Source organism: Petaurus breviceps, unplaced genomic scaffold (genome assembly GCF_028583685.1).
Source record: "Petaurus breviceps papuanus isolate PSGF00001 unplaced genomic scaffold, PetGlider_PUasm1.0 129, whole genome shotgun sequence".
NCBI lineage: Eukaryota > Metazoa > Chordata > Mammalia > Diprotodontia > Petauridae > Petaurus > Petaurus breviceps.
In genome coordinates this window covers 3,131,422-3,153,285 of record NW_027185665.1, presented here as the reverse complement: position 1 = coordinate 3,153,285, position 21,864 = coordinate 3,131,422, and the positions used below count along the sequence as shown (strand labels likewise).

The 21,864-nt window shown below is 40.3% G+C and overlaps 2 long non-coding RNA genes across 2 annotated transcripts in view; one reads left to right on the top strand and one right to left on the bottom strand.

Annotated features, from left to right (window-relative positions):
* The window catches only part of LOC138172841 (uncharacterized), a 578,919-nt gene that overhangs the window by 4,668 nt on the left and 552,387 nt on the right, over positions 1-21,864 (bottom strand). The gene's annotated exons all lie outside the window — the stretch shown is intronic.
* On the top strand, positions 5,799-8,304 carry LOC138173691 (uncharacterized). Its single transcript, XR_011171487.1, has 2 exons — positions 5,799-6,188; positions 7,307-8,304. It is a non-coding gene; the product is annotated as an uncharacterized lncRNA (long non-coding RNA).

Genomic DNA, 21,864 nt, shown 5'->3' with positions numbered 1-21,864 from the left:
GAAAGTAGGCACTGACTTAAAGTACAAGCAGTAAGGCAGAACATCGATTGGTAACATACTTGGCCCCGAGGCAAAAAGAAAGCAACTTGCAGGACCTAATATGCTTTCCTATGCGGAGGATCCTCATGAGATGGTTCTCAGGTAGTCAGGGGGCTGGATCCTAGCATGGCACAGTATTTCCACTGGATGGATTAATCTGATGCAGTTCACTCAGCTATTGAGCTGGCCCCTCACAAGGCTTGACTCCTGTGGGAGAGGAGCTTGAGGTTGCTCTGCCACTGGGCTGGGGGACTCTGGGGCTGGGCAGCTGCCACTAGCTAGGGCCAAGAAGGTCACTCTAGGGCTTGGCTGCTGTTTCTAGCCTGAATTGACCCAATTGCCCAGCACTGGGCTCTTCTCAGATCCTGGTGTCTTTGCTAGACAAGTCAAACAAGTCAATAGACTTTCATTCTTTCAGTCACTGACATAGTTTTTGTTGTTGTTCAGGCAAGATTCAGTCATGATCCCATTTGGGTTTTCTTAACAAAATGGTTTGCCATTTCCTTCTCCAGCTCATTTTACAGATGAGGAAAGTGAGGCAAACAGGGTTAAGTGACTTGTCCAGGGTCACACAGCAAGTGTCTGAGGTCATATCTGAATTCAGACCTTCCTGACTCCACTCTTGGCCTCTATCATCTGCACCACTTAGCTGCACCCCAGCTAACACAGCTGGGTGTCACTGCATTCTCTTTAGCTCCAGAGTTATGGTGATACTTTTTAGCTAGAATATTACTGAGCTCCTTCAAATAGATTCAACGTAGATTTGACAAAAACCTTTCCCATAAGACTTGCTCAGAATCTTCACTCTGAAGTTTGTTGCCTCTAGACAGGATATAGGAGAGGTCTAGTTCCTCCTGTTCAACCATCCTTGTTCATCCAGAGCAGTATCTTTTTTATTTTCAGCCAGAGTAAAACATTTTTTTCAGAGTAAAACTTTTTTTTCAACTGAAGTAAAACTTTTTTTTTCTGACCTAAAGTAAAACTTTTTCAAAGCAGTTTCTTTAGTAAAAGACTCCACTTTTGCTCATGTTGAGCAGCCTCATTGTAACCATTTACACCTTCCACACTCCAATTGGGCTATTATTCAGAGGAATGGCTAGGGGAAAGGACATAAATTCAATTGGTACCCCAACAAGATAATTGTTTGTACTGACTTTTCCATGTACAGTTTAATTATTGAAGTTCCCGACCTTTTCTAAGTTGTGGGAGGTTTTTTTTACATCTGAAAAGAATTTACCTTTACTTTTACGTTTTAGTGTAGTCCTATTTGATCTCAAGATTGTCAACTGTTTAATCCATAGGTGGCACATGTATAAGACATAAAAGAAACTACATGAAATGTGTAATAAAATTCTCCTTTGTGGTCCTAGAAAGTGGAGTGTGGAGATGACCATCAGAAACTTAGTTTTAAGGTGATGAAGTATTTTGATCATAGGAACACATGAAAATTATCTTTGCTAAATAAGAGGTGGGAATGACAGCAATCTGCATCCATCTCATGTCTGCATGAGACAAAAATCTCATCATTGAAGTGACAGAATTATCCAGTTAAGTGACAATGAAAAAAAAGTAAGGGTGCATATCAATTAGGGTATTCAAGGAAAGTTGCATTGGGGAAGGAAGAGAATTGAACTGTGTCTTTGAGGATAGGTAGTATACATATGGGGGGAAAGTAAAAGATCATGGGTAAGACATGGTGATTAATAGTCAACAACCATTTATTAAGTACCAAGTACTATGTACTATTGAAGAGGTTCATCATAAAATGATAATGTACAGGGTTAGGGGTGCTCAAGACCCCAAAATGCCAATATGCCAGGTCCTGCCGAATGTGTATTCGACTCAAGTCTTCTCTCAGCCAAAGAAAAGCAAAGTTTGGGGAGGGTCTTCAGGAGCAGTCAGATGAGGTAAGGATGGGAGGTTGCTGGAGGCTACAGACAATGGTGGGCAGTTCAAGGGTGGATTGATATTTTGATGGGCTCAAGGGTGAGAAGTAGATGGACAATGGAGGGCCAAGCAAGTAACAGAGGTCTGGGCCCAGCCACAATGTAAGGCTTATTGCCTCATGGAAATGCCTCATCAAATGGGATGATTCAATCAGACTTCAAGGGGGGGTTCCCAGAGCCTGCACCTCAAAGACTCAGAGAGAGCTCAAGGGGGTTCCCAGAGCCTGTACCTCATCACTATGTGCCAGGCATTTTGCTAAATACTGGGAAGACAAAAAGGGTAAAAGAAGAGTCCATACCCTTAAGTCTAATTGAGGGAAGACAGCATGTACTAACTGTACAAACTATATAAAGAATAAACTCGAGATAATGAGGAGAGGAAAATGAAGAAAGGCTCCTTGTAGGAAGTGGCGGGATTTGAAAGTAGCCAAGGAAACCAGAAGGCAGAGAGGAGGAGGAGGAGGAGCATCTAACATGGGCATCAGCCAGCGGAAATGCACAGAATAGGGAAATCGAGTCTTGTACAAGGAACACAAGGAGGCCCGTGTCACCGAATCGCAGAATACATGGAAGGTAGTAAGGTATAGGAAGATTGGAAAGTTATGAAGGGGACAGGTTGTAAGGAGTTTTGAATGCCAAATAGAGGATTTTATGTTGATCCTGGGAGTGATAGGCAGCCATTGGAGTGGAGATTTTATATCTGATCCTGTGTGTAGGTATGGTTAGACCTGAGCTTTAGGAAGACCCCTTTGACAGATGAGTGGAGGAGAGACTGCAATATGGAGGAATTTGAGGCAGGGAGACCACTGTTGCAATAACCCAGGCATGAGGTGATGAAAGCCTGCACCAAGATGGTGGCAGCATCAAAGAAAAGAAGGAAGAATTACTGAATGGAATCACTAAGCTTAACAAGGGGCATTAGCTGCCTGGGATAGTCTCATTCTCCCATGTAATGCCTTCAGCTAAGCATACATGCTCTTTCTACTTGAGGGCAGAAGTACTCCTAGACTATAATCACACCTGAATATATAAGGAAATTCTCCATTCAAGAGAATTTTGGCAGAACCTACGCTCCATTTGGCGGAACCTACTCCTGAAAACTCAACATAGGCTGATATTGAATTAGCCATCTATTCTTGGATATAAACCTCTATTACTGTCATGATCTGGCCCAGTCATATTCTTAGAACCTTAACTAGCAATGTTGCCACCTAAGGAAAGCAGTACTAAATTCAGGCCAAAAATCTGTTACCCTGAATTACCTTGTTACAACTCTGCATCTTCCTATTTCCTCACAGACACTGAGTAGAGGGAAATCACTAAACTCCTTTTGTCTGTTAATAAGCTAGAAAACAACTTCTATGGCCTTAATTTTCCATGAACTTCCAAGAAGGAAAGAAGGATTTATTAAGCACCTAATACATACATACATATATTCACAGAGAGCAGTTAGTTGGCACAGTAGATAGAGTCTGGGCCCAGATATTTATCAATAATGCAAATGTGTATATATGTTATATACATATATGTCACTAATGCAGATTATACTAAAAGTATGATGGAACACATGGTTGTTAAATACTTACCAATATATCCCTATTTGTAAGTGTAGCAGCAGTGGAGTGGGGTGGGAATATGTGTGTATACATATACATGTATTATATATAAAATTATTACCCAACTTAAAACTGTATGCCCTTTGATACCTTTCTGTATCTATCTGTATGAATGAAAAGGAAAGGGGAGGAGATCAGTTTAGCAGAACTAAACTACATAACCACAGATCACATGCCGAATTCCACACTAGGGAGTCTCTCATCTTTGCCAAGCAGCACTACAGAATTTGGCTCAAACAAAACAAAATCTAACAAGATCATGTCGTAGGGGCAGACTTGGGAGGAGGGCTATAGGGAGATTAAGAGGAGAAAAGGTGACAAGATCAAAAGGACACTCCGGTAAGGGTAAATCTAATTTCGATTCTATTTTAGGCCTCTTGTTACGCAGATCTCTTTAAGGGCATTGTTCAGTCATAATCAGGGACTTCCTTTTTCTGTCCCTATTTTTCACCACTGATGTTATTATTCTTGGTTTTGGTTTTCTTTTAATTTAGTGATAATACTAACCTAGCTGTCACATTTTAATTGTTGTCCATGTTCCTTTAACAATTTCCAGTTAACAAAGCTTTTCTCACAACAACCCAATGTCTGTCTAGGTATTCTGAAAGCTATTCAACCTGTGCCAGTTTCAAAATCTATCACCCTATTCAGAAATTGAGGTACTGGAAGTTTTGACTAATAATAGTCCCACCCCTTGAAGTTCTGGTTTTTGGTCTTAATTTTGAGGTCCTGGTTTCTAGTCCCACTCCTTGAGGGTCTGTTTTTTGTTTGTAACTTAGATCTTATTATGGGGGATCAGACAGTTTCATTTAGGGTCCCTCATTCTACTTGATCAGTGAATTGACATATGGAATAACAGACACTGATGTATAAAGTATTTTGAAGTAGGATCACAATCACAAATTAAGCTTTCTTTGTGTCTTCAGTGTCTAGCACAGTGTCCCTGATAACAGGAATTTAATATTTGTTGAGTGATTAAGTGATAATTACAGAAGTATGCTTCTTTCTACTTTTATGTATTTATCATCATTCAACAAAATTCAATATTCTTAAGCTAAAAATTATTTCACAGTTTTCATATTCTGCTTGCATATGCCACCTAGAGTAGCCATTTATCATTGCCTGATTTACTCATTTTAAATCAATCAAAAACCAAGCATTTTAAGCTTGTGGTACACTTAACTGTGTGCCTGCCAATGCAGTGTTTAAAAGATGAACAAGGCAGAAAATGGGAAAGACTTGTTTATTCAGAACTAACCGTGGACCAAAAGGAATTTATTTCTTTTAAAATTCTGAAATTAATGCAAAGGTGGGACTTTTGTAGAAAGTATTACTTTGATTCCTCCGACATTTTTAGTACTCCTGTGATTCTCTCCTCTGTTCGCCCACATGGACAAGTCAGCTATTGTGACACCAAAAACGTGGTACTCGGGGATGGAAAACAACCGGCCCTCTTGTCTATGACTAAGACAGGATTTGTGAACTTTTTAATAAAAGAATAAAAGGAAATGAGCACTCTTCCCTCCCGTAAACTGGCCAAACTTTTCTACGCACTTTCAAACTCAGAATCTCAAATCTGAAGCTTTTCCACCCTGAACTACTGTCGTGAGCTGCCTCCTTTCATATTGAATGCAGTTCATCTTCCGGCCATTTCTCGGGGTTACCGTCTTGAACAAGAAATCTCCCCCTTCATAATTCTGGCTTGTTTCTCACAACCATGTGCCTAAAAGGCGCCCCCCCACCCCGACTTTCTGGCCTCTTTTCCCTCCCCAGTCTTGGGTGCAAAATCTCCAACAAGGCCAAGTGCCCTACTGGCTTTCCCCTCGCATCTACACCTGAGGCAAGGAATTCTTCATCCTTTCATAACAGGTTTCCAATCCTGGACTCTATATCTCTCACCCTCGATTTTAAACACGCAATGGGGTGGGGTGGGGGGGTGGGTTCGGGCCTGGGACCCCCGATTCTGAGGGTGCAGGAAGAAATGCAGCAGTACATAAGGAGGGAAGGGAGCCTTTGCTTCCTCCCCCAACCCCGACTTTTTTGGCCCAGGAGCTTGTTTGGGCAAGTCTGGCCGCGGGCCTTTCGGGCAGCCCTGGCAGGCTTCCTACTTCCCTTCTCTTCCTGCGGGCGGGAGGGTCTTGCTCCGCTGCCTGGGAGGAGGGGGAGGGAACCAGCTCAGCTAGGTGCCTTAGGGCTAAGGTGCCTTGGGGGAGGGGAAGGGAGGGGCTTGGCCGCGGGGGAAGAAGGGAGGGAGGGAGGTTTCCCTACGTCACTGAGAAAGTCCCTTTTAGAGCCTGAGCGCCCGGTCTCGGCTCAGTGCGGTGGAGAAGCTCTCCGGTTTGCACGTCGGACGTCGCAGCTCACACCTGCACAGATCACGCCGTGTGCTCCTTCTGAGGCTGCCGCCGCCGCTGTCCCACCGCTGCTGCTGTGCTTGCCAGCCGTTACTCCGGAGCGAGGGTTGTCATCGGTCTGCTCCATTTCTAACGACCAGAACTCTTCCCCAGCCTGACCAGGATGTCTGGACAGCAGGCACCTCAGCCTCTGGCCCAGAGTGGGCGCGATTCTTCGCCTCTACAACCTGCAGGTAAGAGAGGTGGCTGGTCGGGGTCGGGGTGGGGGTGGCGGTGGCGGGGCGGGGGAAGGCTGTGTGTGAAGCCTAAAGTCAACCTCGGGATTGCAAGCGGGGGCCTCTACTTAGAGGAGAAGCACCCTCTAGTTAGGAGGGATCACAGTTCCGTGCACTCTCTGAAGCTGTTAGGAGATCTCCTACAGACTTGGTATGGGAAGCCAAGCCCTCTTCAAGTTGGAGCCATGGAGTCTTACTCCTGACTTTGCTCTGGATTCCAGAACTGAAAAGGGTCAGATTTCTAATCCCAAAATAGAATGGTGCTGGTGAATAGCTTGCGGGGGAATGGCGAGGTGGATTTCCTTAATTGCTGGGTCTAGATCAGCTGGGGGCCTGAGGGAAGAAAGGAAAATGCGGAGGGCCGTCTTAAAGGTGTTTTTAATCTCTGGGTTTATCGATTTGTGGCTTGAATGCCGGTTTCTGTTGGTGGAGGAGAAAGTCGAGGCTGGAGATTTAGGGATGCTAAGTAAGATCACCGCCGAACTTGACTGAGGTTGGGGGTGGGCTGGAAAGAGAACAGCCCCGGCAGAAATTTGTTCCAAGGAGACCCAAAAGTCCTGGTCCCTCGTGTATTTAACTGAACCCTTGAGTATATGTTGTATATTGTATATACTGCCTTTTTGTCCCCTTTTTCCTCAATGAAAGACCCCAACGATTATTCAAGTATTCTACCAATGATAAAACTTGACCATCTGAGGCTGTAAATCAGTGTTTTAGGTCCGATTATATCAGACAGTTATTGCATCATGTTTTGTGCTTCTTCCTTCCAGGGAAAACAGTTGGGCATTTCAAGGAGGTGGAATGTCTTGAGCCTGCTTAGGGAATAGGATTTAGACCTACTTACTAGTTGATAGGAAGTCAGAAAATTTTGAATCAGAAAAATTTTTGTTCAGAAAAGTCACCCTGGGAAATTTCCCTTTTATTGATTTAGTATAGGTTAGATCATAAGAAAGCAAATTAATAACTAAAACTATACAGGTGTTGGGGTAAATTGTCAGATCAATAGTCTTAGGCATAATAGTGATACACTTATCTTATCTTTGAAATGCTGAAATTCTGAATTTTATTTTTTTCAGATCCAAAAGTTAAGCCAAATATAACTGAACTGGCCAAACGAATTGTAGAAATTGGAGACAAACTATATTTCGAATACCTTATTCGAAATCGAAATATGCTGTCCAAGGTGTCTGACACAACCACTGACCCAACCAGAAGTTAACTGACAAGATACAGCTTTTTTAACAATGAAGATTCTCAATGTGTTCACATTGTAAAAGGTTGCTTAATAAGATATCCATACCAGGAAAAAATTTGCACTGGAGGCTTGTCAGAAGCCATTCTTTCAACCATGGAATATCAAGAGCAAGAAGATGCTTGGAATCTGGAGGTTTTTGCTCAACATTTTTCAACAGAGGTTCAGTGTGGAAAACTTGACCTTGTTCACAATGCCTCAGTTCTAAAACATGATTTCTAGTTATATCAGCTTTATATGACAGCTGAATGTATTTCCATCTGCCTACATTAGTCATGTAACTTCCAACTACATGTGTACATAAGAACTTTGTTCTTAATAACAAAGGAACATTTGGTCCTTTCAGAATTCTCTCTAAAACAATGATCACTTAATTGTTCATTATGAATTGGAATGGTTCCTTAATTGGTATACATAAGATTTGTTTTTACTTTTTAAGGGAGGGATGCAGATTTGGTGTTAAGTGGCTTGCCCAAAGTCACAGATCTAGTTTGAACTCAGGCCCTCCTGACTCCAGGATTGGTATTCTATTCACAGCACCACCTAGCCACCCCAGTATACATTTGAAAGAGAATGGTGGGTTTTTGCAAGGAGAGGTCAATTGGGTTTAAGAAATTTGGCAGGATTTTTTTATTTGGACTTTTTGTTTTTCACACTACCTATTCTAAGTGCTTTTGTTCTGGGACTTATTTAATTTAATTTATGGTTAAATTCTGTGATTAGCCCATTTTTTATTTTATTTATAAGGTGATATGCTTTGAGAATTATGACATTTAGTGTTTGACAATGTTATTGCAATAAAGTTTACTTGGATTAATATAACCCTGTTTGTCATTGGCTCATGTTTGTCATTGGCTATGTGACCATGGGAAAGTTGAACTTTGGATTTCTTTTGTAAAATGAGGGGTTTGGAATATAAATTAATAATCCCCTTAAATTATCCTCTAAATGCAACAGTTTGATCTGTTATCTGGTTAGTACTAAAGTAAAAAGTACTAAAGCAAAAATATATTTTTTTTACTTTGAATACATTTGAATACATTTGTTTCTACACCAAAATAGCTAGATAGAATCTTGGGAAAGACTCTGGGGAATAAAAGCCCATTGAATTATTTTGTATAACAAAGTTAAGCAAAAGATTTGTTTGTCAAATAATATATAATACTCTCAGTACAATTTGATCCCCCTACCTATTTTTTATCTCATTTGATCTCACATTTAGAACATTTTTTCAACAGACGTTCAGTGTGGAAAACATGACCTTGTTAACAATGCCTCAGTTCTAAAACATGATTTCTAGTTATATCAGCTTTATATGACAGGGGAATGTATTTCCCATCTGCCCACATTAGTCATATAATTTCCAACTACATATGTACATAAGAACTTTGTTCTTATTGTTTTTATTTTTACTACTATTATTAATATATATTATATATTTTATAAAATATATGATATATTATTAATTATTATTTATAATATATGATATTATTAATTATAATATTTATATTAATATTTTGTTTTATATATTTATATATTTTATAAAGGAAGCTCAAGTCCAGGGAAGTTAAAGCAACTTTCCCAATTATAGTAAAATAGTGAATGCTGGAGCATTTATATAAAGTAGTTATGTGTAAATGCAGTTGCAAAGTTCTGGGGATACAAAAAAGGCAAAAGACAGTCCCCAAGGAACTTAAAAATCTAAAGGCTTTTAAGAGACAGACAAATCTATATGTTAATCGATACTATATTGCTTGCTATCAGTGGGTAGGGGAGGGAAAAGGAAGTGAGGGAACTTGAAGCTCAATATAAAAATTTTTTGAAAATAAAGTGTTAAATTTTTGTTCTGATTATTTCACAGCACTACTAATAGAAATATGTTGAATATGATTATTATGTATAACATCAGTCTTAAATCTTAAAAGTGAATGTTGAAAATTAAAATTTTTAAAATGAGAAAAAAAATTTTAAGATAATCTTTAAAAAGGAGGCAGTGTCACCTGGCTCTGTAACCTTGAGCAAGTTACTTAACCCTAATTGCATTTAAAAAAAAAAAAAAGCAGTATGAAGAACTAAAAAAGGAATAAGGATACCCTGGCTCTCGCTCAGCATCCTGACATTGGCCAAGTCACATTTCCAGATTTTATCTCCCTATAAAAAGGGTAGATGACCTTGGAGAAGCTTACAGTTTAGAAATTCAATTATTTGCTTTTTCCCCTCTTTCTGTATTTAAAGGTAAACATAAAACTAGCTTTCTTTTAAAAAGTATTAAAAATAAACTTGTAAAAAATAAAAACAAAAGCAAAAACAAAATACACAAGCCTAGGGAATTCAAAGAGGAATAGTGCTGGAAATAAGAGGGTTTGCTGATGAGGGATGCTATTCCAAGAATGAGGGAAAGAAAATGCCTGGACCCAAGAGATGGAAAGTCTTATTTAGGCAACAGCAAGGAAGCCAGGGTCACTGAATCTAGAATTATGTGCTGGGGAGTATGTAGGGTATGAGAAGATTGGAGGTAGAAGGGTGCTAGGTTATGAAGGGCTTTGTCAAACATGACTTTGTATTTAATCCTGGAGGCCATAGGAGTTTATTGAATATACAGTATTTATAATTGGAGTTGGGGGGGGGGGTGACATGGTCTGAACCTATGCTTTTTAGGAAAATAACTAATTAGATGGAGGATTGAATTGGCAAAGACTTGGAGCAAGCAGACCCACCAACAGGGTGATAGGCCAGCATTAGAGTGATGGCAATGTCAAGAGGAAAGAAGGCAACCTAGTTGAGAAATGTTGACATTGATAGGCCTTGGCAACAGCTTGAGTATGGAAAGGTGAGAGAAAATGAATTAACCCCAATTGCTTAAAAAAAAAGTAACTTGGCAGAACATAGCACAGACAACTTCTTCAATCAGTTCAAAGCAGTCAGTCAACTAGCTTTAATTAACTGATTACCCATGCCAAGCCTTGTGTTAAAAAACACACAAACTCCTCGGAATCTAACTCAACAAGCATTTAAGAGGCCACAATCTGCCAGCCTCAAGATTGGTGGTGGGGTTAAAAAAAAAAAAAGACAAAAGAGAATAGCAGTCCTTGTCCTCCAGAAGCTTGACTTCTATATTATTTCCTTCTGGCGTGTAGGTACTTTGTTGGCATTTCCATGGGAACACATGTCCACTTCTTCTTTTTATTCCTCTTCCCTTTCCTACCAACAAAGCAAAGAAAGCACTTTGATTCTACCTGTTATACTCATTCATTACAGTCCAGTTTTAGATTTTCTTCATAAAGAACTTTTTGTTACCTGGATTTAAAGCTAAATCCTCTAAATCTTGGGAAAGTAGGTCTTTGCTTATTAATTCATTTAATAAGCAAAACAATACCAGGACAATGAACTATTTACTTCATTAGATACCTTCAGCATTATGGTTATTTAGGGTTCATTGAGCTGGCTATTTGCTTTTCAATCAAAGAAACTCAGTAAATTGGCATTAGAAGGAAAATATTATTACTCCTATTTGTCTAGGGGTTAAGTAGTATGCTGGAGAATGGAAGGGAGTTAGAGCTGGTCAATCAGGGATGCTGAAGGTTCTCCTAGTGATGGGGTACCTGGGGTTTAGTCAATTTGTGAAACCAACTTGTAAAACCAGTCTGTTCAGTTGTAACTGCCATTTGTCCTTTCCCATCCTTGAGATCTGCCCCTTCTCCCTATTCCACACTCCACCTAGGCAACACCCTGAGACCCCTTTTGTTCTTATTTCTTCCCAGGCCTGGCCCACACCCTCCTTTATCCTTGCCTTTGTCTCCTTAACGACCTGGCCCAAATCTTATCTAAACTATAGATTCACATGCTTCTCTTGGTCAGCTCTGACCTTTGTCTAATGCATTGAGGCCCCTCCCGTCTGGTCAGCCCTGACAATGGCAGCCCTACCCTTTAAAGGTAAAAGCATGTACCCCTCTCACTTGCAGGTCCCCTAAAGGACTCTTGCCCGCTTCTCATGGAAGCGTAACAATAAACTTCTACAACTCTCACTCCAATGAAGCCTGAGACCTTGAATTCTTTCCAGACGATATTGCAGGTTTTCTGGTCTTGGATAAGATCAGAATTTCTGCTGAACCTAGAGGGATCCCCTCCCCCATCACTAGGACTTGACAGTAGAACAAAAATTAATCTGAAAAGATAGTCCTTGATACAAGAACAACAGCCTGAGACTGGAGAACGATGAATAGAAAAGGGCATAGGAGCAATTTTTTTTTTTAATGAAATCTACTTCCTCCAGCCATGTTATAGAAAGGCAAGGGATGGATGAGTAAAAAGAAATTGGTGGTCCATTTATTCAAAGAAATACCGTACCTTTAAATCAGGCTTGCCAAGTTTCTGAATGACTCGTTGCTTCTGGACAGCAATTAAAAAAATTTTAAAACAACATATAGTTTGATAGATTATGAAATGTTCTGGTTATTTTTAACAAAGAATTTCAGCTGTCTGCAGGAAGTACTGATAGTTAAATCAAGAAAAAAAAAAAAAGGAAAAAAGTCTATCCCAGGAAAGAACAAGCTACCCCCAAAGGTGTAAAGTGTGAAAGCTGTCAGCTTTCCAACTCTAACACTATGCACCATAGTGAACTTTTATTTATAGACATTGTCTCATTTGATCCTCCCTTCAACCCTGACTGTGAAGTAACATAGACGTTATTACTAAGCCCTGTTTTTACAGGTGCGTTCTCAAAAGCAATACTTGCCGGCTAACTAGATCTTTTCTCTCTTACTCGCTGAGCCACCTGGCTGCCCCTACCAGCTAGCTAAATCTAAACTTTTACATTTCAAAGGTTCATTCTGTAAAAGCATAAATGTTATTCATGCTAAGACCTCACAGATCTTTCTCTATGGTGTCAAATTCTTGATCTAGATCTCAAAGGAACCCCAGAAGCCATCTAGTTAACCCCCTAATCTTACAAGGGAAGAATCTTAGTCTACTGAGGCAGAGGAGGTCACTCAAACATTGAGGACAGGCTGTGAACCTCAGACTCCAACCTCCGACTCCAACCAGAGGCCAGTGAGACCCAGGGAAATACCCCTTATGATGAATCTTAGTTTTTGTTCCCATTTTAAAGTCAACACAAAGAAGGAAACAAAAGAGGTAATATGTTTTAAAATGTAATCAGTACTGGAATTGCTTTTTAAATTTCTTTTTTATTCTCTGTTATAAGGAATAGCTCTCCGGGTATGGAAAAGGGAAGGATATACTGGAAGATAATGGTCATGTTTAAAGAAAGAATGTCTGTAAAAAAAAATTCAAGTATAGAAAATATAATGAGCACCACATTCTATTGTCATTGTTCTTGAGTGCGAAGCTTAAATGTTCTTATAATTACACTGCAAATTGACTTCTCAGCAAGAAAGATAGCTGTATGAATGGGAGCCAGACTACCCAAATCCCACATACTCCAGAAAAACAGCAAAGTTCATACTTGAGGAAATAATAAAGAAATCCAGTGAGGAAATACAATAAATTCATTCTTCTACCTCAAAAAATGCATTAGAAACCTAAAGGAAAGGTAGTTTTCCCACGATCTTTCTGGCTTCCTCCCGCCCTCTCCACACAACCTTTATAGCTAATTACTGTTGTGTCACCAGCCGTAGTTTACTGGAAATGAGGAGAAAAGGAGGAAAAGAAATGGAGCAAAGGAAGACAGAAAGCACCTTGGGAAAGTCTCAGGTTTCCAATTCAGGCTGACCACCCAGATGACCCAAATTACCCCTATCCCCCCACTCCGACCTCCCAAACCAGCGAGCCTCCGATGCCTCTGCTGTGACACCCCTTCCCCTCCCCCCCCCATCTTTCCCTGTCTCGGGAAAAGATAATGAAACGGATCTAGGGTGAGGAAAACTTGGACTCAGAATTGAAAGAGGCTAGAGACAAATTAGTAGTAGTTTACTTCTCAGCCGCATGGCATAGACCACGCAAAATGATCAAACCTTTCTTTGTGAAACGTACCCCGGTATGATCTTCATAGAAGTGTATGTAGCTACCTGTCAGGATGTTGTGGGCAAAAGGTGAGTGAATTGTCAGGAGCCCATAAGAAAAAGCTCCTACCCAATTGAAAGGTCAAAGGATACCAGGCAGTTTTCAGAGGAAGAAATTACAGCTCTCTATAGTCATATAAAACATGCTCCAAATCACTATTGATTAGAGAAATGCAAATCAAAATAACTCTTGAGGTACCACATCACACCTATCAGATTGGATAGCATGATAAAACAGGAAAATGACAAATGTTGGAGAAGATGTGGGAAAATTGGAACTCTAATGAATTGTTGGTGGAGCTGTGAACTGATCCAACCATTCTGGAAAGCAATTTTGAACTATGCCCAAAGGGCTATAAAACTGCATACCCTTTGACCCAGCAATACCACTACTAGCTCTGTATCCCAAAGAAATCATAAAAAAGGGAAAAGGACCCACACATGTAAAAAAAAATATTGAAAGCACTCTTTTTGTGGTGGCAAAGAATTGGAAATTGAGGGGATGCCCATCAATTGGGGAATGGCTGAACAAGTTGTGGTATATGAATGTATTATTGTTCCATGAGAAATGATGAGCTGGAGGATTGCAGAAAAACCTGGAAAGACTTATATGAACTGATGCTGAATGAACTATTTTATTTATATTTTAATGTTTGTAAATGACAATAAAATGTAACCCTACCCTTCTGGGGAAAAAAAAAGAAAGAAAGAAGCCTGATAGCAATAGGAAAAGGAGTCACCAGAAAAGTAAATGCTATGGGATAAGCTCCCATTGTGACAATAACCAGCCAGGGTGACATTGTATGTAAGCCCTCCAGGAGCTCACAATCTAATGGAGACCATATACAACATAAATAGGAAATAATCAACAGGTGGAGAGTACTACAATTAAGAGGGAATGGGTAAGGTTTCCTTTCAGACCTGAGCAAACTATAGGACGGTCAGGAAGGCCAAGAATTAAGACCTTAAAATGCCAGGGAGTATTGAAGGACAGTGACCAACTTGGTGCAATAGAACCCAGGGGTTCTGAGGTCCCTAGCGCCCTGTCCTAAGACACCAGAGAAGGTTATGTAAATTCAACGCTCTGAATCTCCAAGATTCAAGGGCGTAGGGGGAGCTGTCCTTAGGAGCTAAAGGTCAGCACAGGAAACTAGGTAATCCAGAGGGAAACTAAACAGAACTGACTAGCCCATCCAAATGCAGAGTAGGGGGTGGAGCCTGGCCCTATGGAAAAGCCCAATCAAAGTGAACACTGGACAAGTACAAAAAAATTCTTATAAGATCTAGAAGAAAAGAAGAAACCAGGAACTCAGTTAACAGTTATAAACAGAGACACAAGAGAAAAATGATTTCCCATGAAGACAGCAGAAGTACTTGCAAAAATGAAGCAAGAATTTTTTTAATTAAGTAAAACTTCTGTAAAAAACAAATAACTTAGTAGAGAAAATAGTAAATCTCACCTAAGAAATGGACTTCTTAAAGACTAGAAGAGACCAAACAGAAACTAACACATCAGAAAAAGAAATACATACTAGAACAAAATCAAAAGACAGAAAAAATATTTAAAAAATAAGATATCAGATATTGAAAACAAGTGACTTAGAAAACAGGCCAAAGAGAGATAATTTAATAATCCAGAACTCCCACAGCAAAGAAAAAAAAATAGTGTGACTATCCAGAAAGAAAGAATTCAAGGACCAAGAAAGCATATAAGGCCTGTCAGTTTCTACTATAAAGCAGGGGAGAGTGAAGAATTCAATATTTCCCAAAGCAAAAGAGATAGGTTTATGCCCAAGAATAATTTACCCTGCAAAGCTGAGTGTAATAATCCTACAGGAAATAGAATAGAGTACTTTCAAGCATTTGTGGTGGAAGGACCAAAACTGAGTAGGAACTCTGAAATGCAAACACAAGAATTCAGAGAAACTCAAAAGGATAAAATTTGAGCAACTGGAAAGGGCTGTATGATGATAAAGGGCTAATATTCAAATAGTGGAGAAGAGATTCTTCAGAACCTTATTGGAAAAGAAAATGGCAAATGACTCCAGTATCTTTGCCAAGAAAACCCTCAATGGGCCACAAAGACTCACATAGAACTGAAAAAAACTGAGAATCTTATTGTCTTCAAAGGGTATTATGGAGCTAATTCAAAAAAACAGAAGTCCTAGGGGTGGATTGGTTCTGTTCTTAGGATTTGAAGAGGAGGAAAACATAGGTGGGGAAAAGGAGGAATATATACTACTGGAGAGAGGAAGAAAGGGATGGAATTTGTTATTTTTTATAAATGGTATATGTGGGGGCGTCCAGGTAGCACAGCGAGTAAGAGCACCGGCTCCAGTGTTGAGAAGACCTGGAGTTCGAATCCCGGGCTCAGACACTTAGCACCCACCCAGAAACACCTGGCTGTGTAACCTTGAGCAAGTTACTTAACCCCAATTGCTTAGGGCCGGCCAGGTAGCACAGCGAGTGGGAGCACCGGCTCCAGTGTTGAGAAGACCTGGAGTTCGAATCCCGGGCTCAGACATTTAGCACCCACCCAGAAACACCTGGCTGTGTACCCTTGAGCAAGTTACTTAACCCCAATTGCTTTTTAAAAAAATGGTATATGTGAGAAGAATAAACTAACATGGAGGAAGGAGTAGAGGAAGTGGGTATCAGAAAAATGTCATTCTTATCTGAACCTAACAAAGGAGGGTTGAACACACATAGTTTGGTGTAGGAATACATCATACTCAACGTAGAAACACACAAGGATAAGGAAGGAGAGATTAATAGAGAATAATACCAGGGAAGGAATAGTCACAACCAAAACAAATTTCTTAGAGGGAATTAAAAAGGGAGAGAGGAGAGGAAAAAAAAAACCTAGTATCTAAGGTAGTGCTTTAAATTGTTTCTAAGATGTTTGGGGAACGAACAATTTGTGAATATGAACAAAGTGTGGATATGATCGTTATGGAATATTATTGGGCTGAAAAAAATGATAAGAGATGATTCCAGACAATCTTGTGAACTGTTTCAAAGTTCAGAATATATTTTTTTTCTAGGATAGAAACCCTGTAATGAAAAACAATTTTGAAAGACAAGTCTTCTGATTGATACAATGATCAATAATGCCTCGGGGACCTATAATAAACTATGTAACACACTTCTATCAGGAGTTGTTACTGTAGTTCATCCTCAGACATCAAAGATGCCATGGTCATCCATTACATCCATTACATCACTAGTCCTACCATTGGACTTCTATCAGTCAGGAGCATCAAGAGAGAAATGATGGACACAAGTTTTTGGACATAACTACTGGATGGATTTGTTTTGGTTGACTATATGTTTATTTGTTGCAAGATGTGCTCTCTCTCTCTCTCTCTCTCTCTCAGAAGAGACTTTAGAGGAGGGAAGCAAGCAATACTGAAAAAAGAGCATAGAGATATTTTTAAATAAATAGAAAGAAGTCAAGAACAAAGCACAGTCAAACAATAGTTTTGAAAGCATGCATGTAGAATTCATGATAGTCTCATTCAGAATATGAAGATTGTATGAAGAAGGGGTTTGTGGAATGGTGGTGTCATTCTAGGAGGCAAGGGATCCCAGATGCCCTTCAAACAGTCCATCTGGGGTTTAAGAATACACCATTCTGGAAAGAGATGATTTTATCTCTAGACTCCCTCACTCAAGGACCCCTGGATTTCTTCTGTTCCCCACTATCCCCCTTTTCCCTTATTATCTTCTCCTATAACTTAATTCAACAAGCATTTATTAAGTACAAAACACAGTACTAAGGCTGAAGATAAAGAAAAATGAAATAGTCCCTGCCCTCAAAGAGCATACATTCTACAAGGAAGGATATAATACACACTTTCTGCTTCATCCCCTCCCATCTCCAGCCTCAGGTGAGAAGAGAAAGAGAACTTCCTTTGACTGTGCCTGACTTCCATCTCCAGCTGAGCATCTCCTCAGAGGAAAAGCTGCTAGACGATATGGGCCATCTCCAGGCCTCCTGATCTTTATCTTTTTTTTTTTTCAGCCAAAGAAAAGTAAAATTTATTAAAAGTTCACTTGCATTAGACACAGAGTAAGTCTGTGCTAGAAAATTCTTTTGTCTTTTTTTTTTAACCCCAGCACCAATCTTGAGACTGACAGATTGTGGCCTCTTAAATGCTTGTTGAGTTAGATTCCAAGGGGTGTGTTTGTGTGTTTTGCCTTTTTTTTTTTTGTATCCCTGTGCTTAACACAGGGCTTGGCATGGAGTAATCAATTTATTAAAGCTAGTTGACTGACTGCTTTGAACTGATTGAAGAAGTTGTCTGTACTATTTTCTGCCAAGTTACTTTTACAGTAAGACTAGCTCTGGTCTGAACAGCTAATCCCCTGGCTTTTCCATTTCGGGAGGAGATACTTCTGGTGTTATCCAAAGTGGGTAAGAACTTCCCTCAAAGGGGGAGAAAAAGTCAGGGAACCATGTGTGCACTAAAATAAATGCAAGGTGATTTGGGGATGAGGTACTAGCAGCTACTTCAGGAAAGGCTTCTAGTAGGAAGGCAGTTTAGCAGAGCTTTGAAGGAAACCTGCAATCCCAAGAGGGGAACAAGGAGTCCATTCACTGCACAATTAAGAAGTTAAGAGATGAAATTCTTAAGTGAAGAAAAATCAGTCAGCTGATTAGCAGTTATTAAGTGTTTTCTATGTATCTATGAAATACAATGTTTTATATTTTAAAAAACTCATTTCTTTGGGGCGGCCAGGTGGCACAGTGAGTAAGAGTGACAGCCCTGGTGTCAGGAGACCCAGGATCGGTTCTGGACACAGATACTTGACACCCACGCAAAAAATAACTGGCAAGTTACTTAACCCCAATTGCTTAAAACAAAACAAAACAAAACAAAAAAAACAAACTCATTTCTTTTAAAAAGTCTTAACAAGAAAGAGAAAAGGGAATAGAGAAGACATGTCCCATGATTGTGTTCAGTGGGGGAGGTGGAACATTTGCTTCTTCTGGAATTGAGTATTTAGTGTTTTATAGTCACACAAAAAATTTTAAAAGGTCCCCAAAGCCCATATCTGTATATATACCTACAACCCCACCAAGAGAACAAAAGAGCACCAGAATAAAAGAGACAAAGGGAGAGAAGGGAGAGGGAGACCCAGTTCAGACCAGAACCCACCCCCCTCTGTGCAGTGTGTGTGCTCCTGGGGTCCCTGAGAGCAAGAGTCTCTCCTCTACCACCAAGGGGTGGGAAGAAGATGGTGGGCACCCAAGCTTTAGGGCAAAGCATCTGAATACTTCTTCTCCAGCTCAACAACCAAAACTTGGGGAGGTCTTCCAGCTACAGTGAACGTGGTTTGGAATTTTAGTGAGGGAGGGATAGAGTTAAACACACACACACACACACACACACACACACACACACACACACACCCCTAAACCACAGAGAAGCTGACTCTTTTCACTACCATGATCAAATGCCCTGAGCTAAAAGGGTGGAACACAGCCCAGGCTTTCCAGAAACACTTCAGAGGTTGAAATTTGGGGATCATATCTCACAACTTTATCCTACACCCAAAACATTTAAAGATTTATCCAAGTAGGATTATTGCTGGAAACCTAACTTTCAGTGCTTGGGTATATGGGTCATCCACCCTAGGCCAAAAGGATAATTTAGGTTCCTCTAGGCCCTAAGATCCAGTCACTTGATATCCTTTTAATATCAATGGGAAAGCAACAAAATCTAATTCGTACAATCATTGGAAATGAGGCTGCTTTGGCAAAGAAAGGCACTTGGGAGTTGGGGGAGAGAAGCCCACCCCAGGCCAAAGGCACATGGGACAGGCAAAGCCAGGGCAGCCCCCCAGAACAGAATGAGGAAGGTCAGGAACTATGTATATAAAAATCCTCTTGGCCAAGAGGGGAAAGATAAGGGATTAAAAAAAGAGGAAAAGAAAAGCTTCCCACCTCAACTTCAGATCAACCACCTTATGTACATATTCCTCCCCATTTGATAGAGGAAGGAGCTGATTTTTTTAAAGACCTAATTCCCCTTCCACACTCTTCCAGTTCACTCCCCCAAGAACATTCCCTTCACAGTACAGCCTGATTCTCTTTCCTAAGACTTCTGAAACAGATTTGGCCATTATATCTGCAGTAGGATGAGGAATGAATGGCAAAGAAAGACTTAACAAGGGGTGGCACTTACTCACTTAACAGTGAGTTGGGTCAAAAGTCCTTACATGGTCCCTCCCCTGGAGATGCAGGAAGGAAGGTCTGCTCTGAAGGATTTCTTGGTGAGATTCCTCTTTCCTCAAATAGAATGTGCCAATGTTACTAACATTCTTTGCTTCTAAACCAAGATATCCATTAGGAATAGGTGGAGAGAAGAAATGAGAATTCACTCCTTGCCCATTAAAAGCTTTTTTCTTTGTCCACCAAAAAATATTTAAAAGGAAGAACCAATCAAAACATGAGAGCTTTGATAGACACCATATACATTGAAACCAACTTTTAATTCTTCCCATGGCTTTTGATGAAGAATCTCAAACTTCCTTCAAACCTTCATATAGGGCCAGAAGCTCTGGGAAGAGCTGACAAAAGAAATAATCTGCAGCAGTTTCTTATGGCAGGAGAAATTGAGATATTCTATGCAAGCGACTGAGTCAGACTCCTTGGGAGAAACCAGGGTCAGGGAGAGAAGGGCATCATTGAAAGAGGTTGGGGTTGAGGAAAGGAAGCCAGCACATGTAAGGCTAATAGGGCAGGAGGTAGCTTGGCACTTGGCATAAAAGTCCAATGAGGGAGGGGGTAGAATCATCAGTCCATTTCACCACCGTAAAAGTACATATGTTATAAACCTATATGAAGCTTGAAACAGTGGTGCTACATATTCTGCATTAAGGGTGTTCCTTTCAATGGTTCCATTTCACCCAGGTCCCCAGATTGATCCAGTGGCCTATTGTGATTTCACCTCTCATTCAGTGTGGCATAATTATCTGATGATTTGGTATTTGGACCCATGTGGCTCATCTGAATTTCTTCCTAGTCAGGTTTTTTATCTGATTTTTGGTTCCTGTCAATAAAAGGGAAGGTGCTATCATCATAAGAGTGGTTGCTTTAGTTCCAAGAAGCATTAATTTTTTTTTTGGAGGGTGTAAGGCAGGGCAATTAGGGTTAAGTGACTTGCCCAAGGTCATATAGCTAGTAAGTGTTAAGTGTCTGAGGCCAGATTTGAACCCAGGTTCTCCTGACTCCAGGGTCAGAGCTCTATTCATTGAGCCACCTGGTTGCCCCCCTCCCCCCCCCAAGAAGCATTATTTAGATTGACCTGAAAGTCTGATTTGTTTTCTACCCTTCCTTCTCCAGTAGCTTTCAAAGTTCCTTGTGCCCCCAGGCTGCCTGTAACACAAGTGCTGCTGCCCAAATCAGACACTTTGCTAAGCTCCAAAGATACAAAGACCATTCTGACCCTTAAGGAGCTTATAGTGGAATGGGAGAGACAACAAATGAACCAATATGTATGAAAAAACTATATACCAAATAAATAGAACATAATTAACAGAGGGGAGGCATTAGAATTAAGAGGGATTGGGAAAGTCTTTCTGCAGAAGGTGGGATTTTACTTGGTATTCGGAGAAAGCTAAGGAAGCCAGGCAGAAGAGGTTCAGAGGAACAGCATTTCAGGCATGGGAGATAGCCAGAAAAAAATGCCCAGGGCCAAGAGATGGAGTATCTTGTTTGAGGAACAAAAGAAAGGGTATTGTCACTTTGTCACAGAGTACATAGGGGTGGGGAGTAGGAGGTGTAAAGTATAAGAAGACTGGAAAGGTGTGTGGAGGAGACTAGGTTATGAAGGAATTTGAATGCCAAACAAACTTTGTTTTAATCTTGGAAAGTGATAGGGACCCCCTGGAGTTTGTTGAGTATGGGGGTTGACATGGTCAGATTTGAGGTTTAGGAATATCACATTGGCAGTTGAATGGAGATGAATTGGAGTAGAGAGAAACCTGTGGTAGGCAGACTAGTCAGCAGGCTTTTGCAATAATAGTCAAGTCCGAATAATGCTAACAACAACAACAACAAACTATCAAAAACAACTCAGATAGGGTCACAAAGAGTAAGACATAACTGAACAATGACCGACAAACGCATTGTTGGTGGAATTGTGAACTGATCCAGCTGTTCTGGAGAGCAATTTTGAACTATGCCCAAAGGGTTATAAAATCATGCACACTCAGCAATACACTATTAGGTCTATATGCCAAAGATATAGAAAGAAAGGAAGAAAGAGAGAGAGAGAAAGAAAGAAAAAAGAAAGGAAGAAAGAGAAAGGGAGGGAGGGAGGAAGGAAGGAAGGAAGGAAGGAAGGAAGGAAGG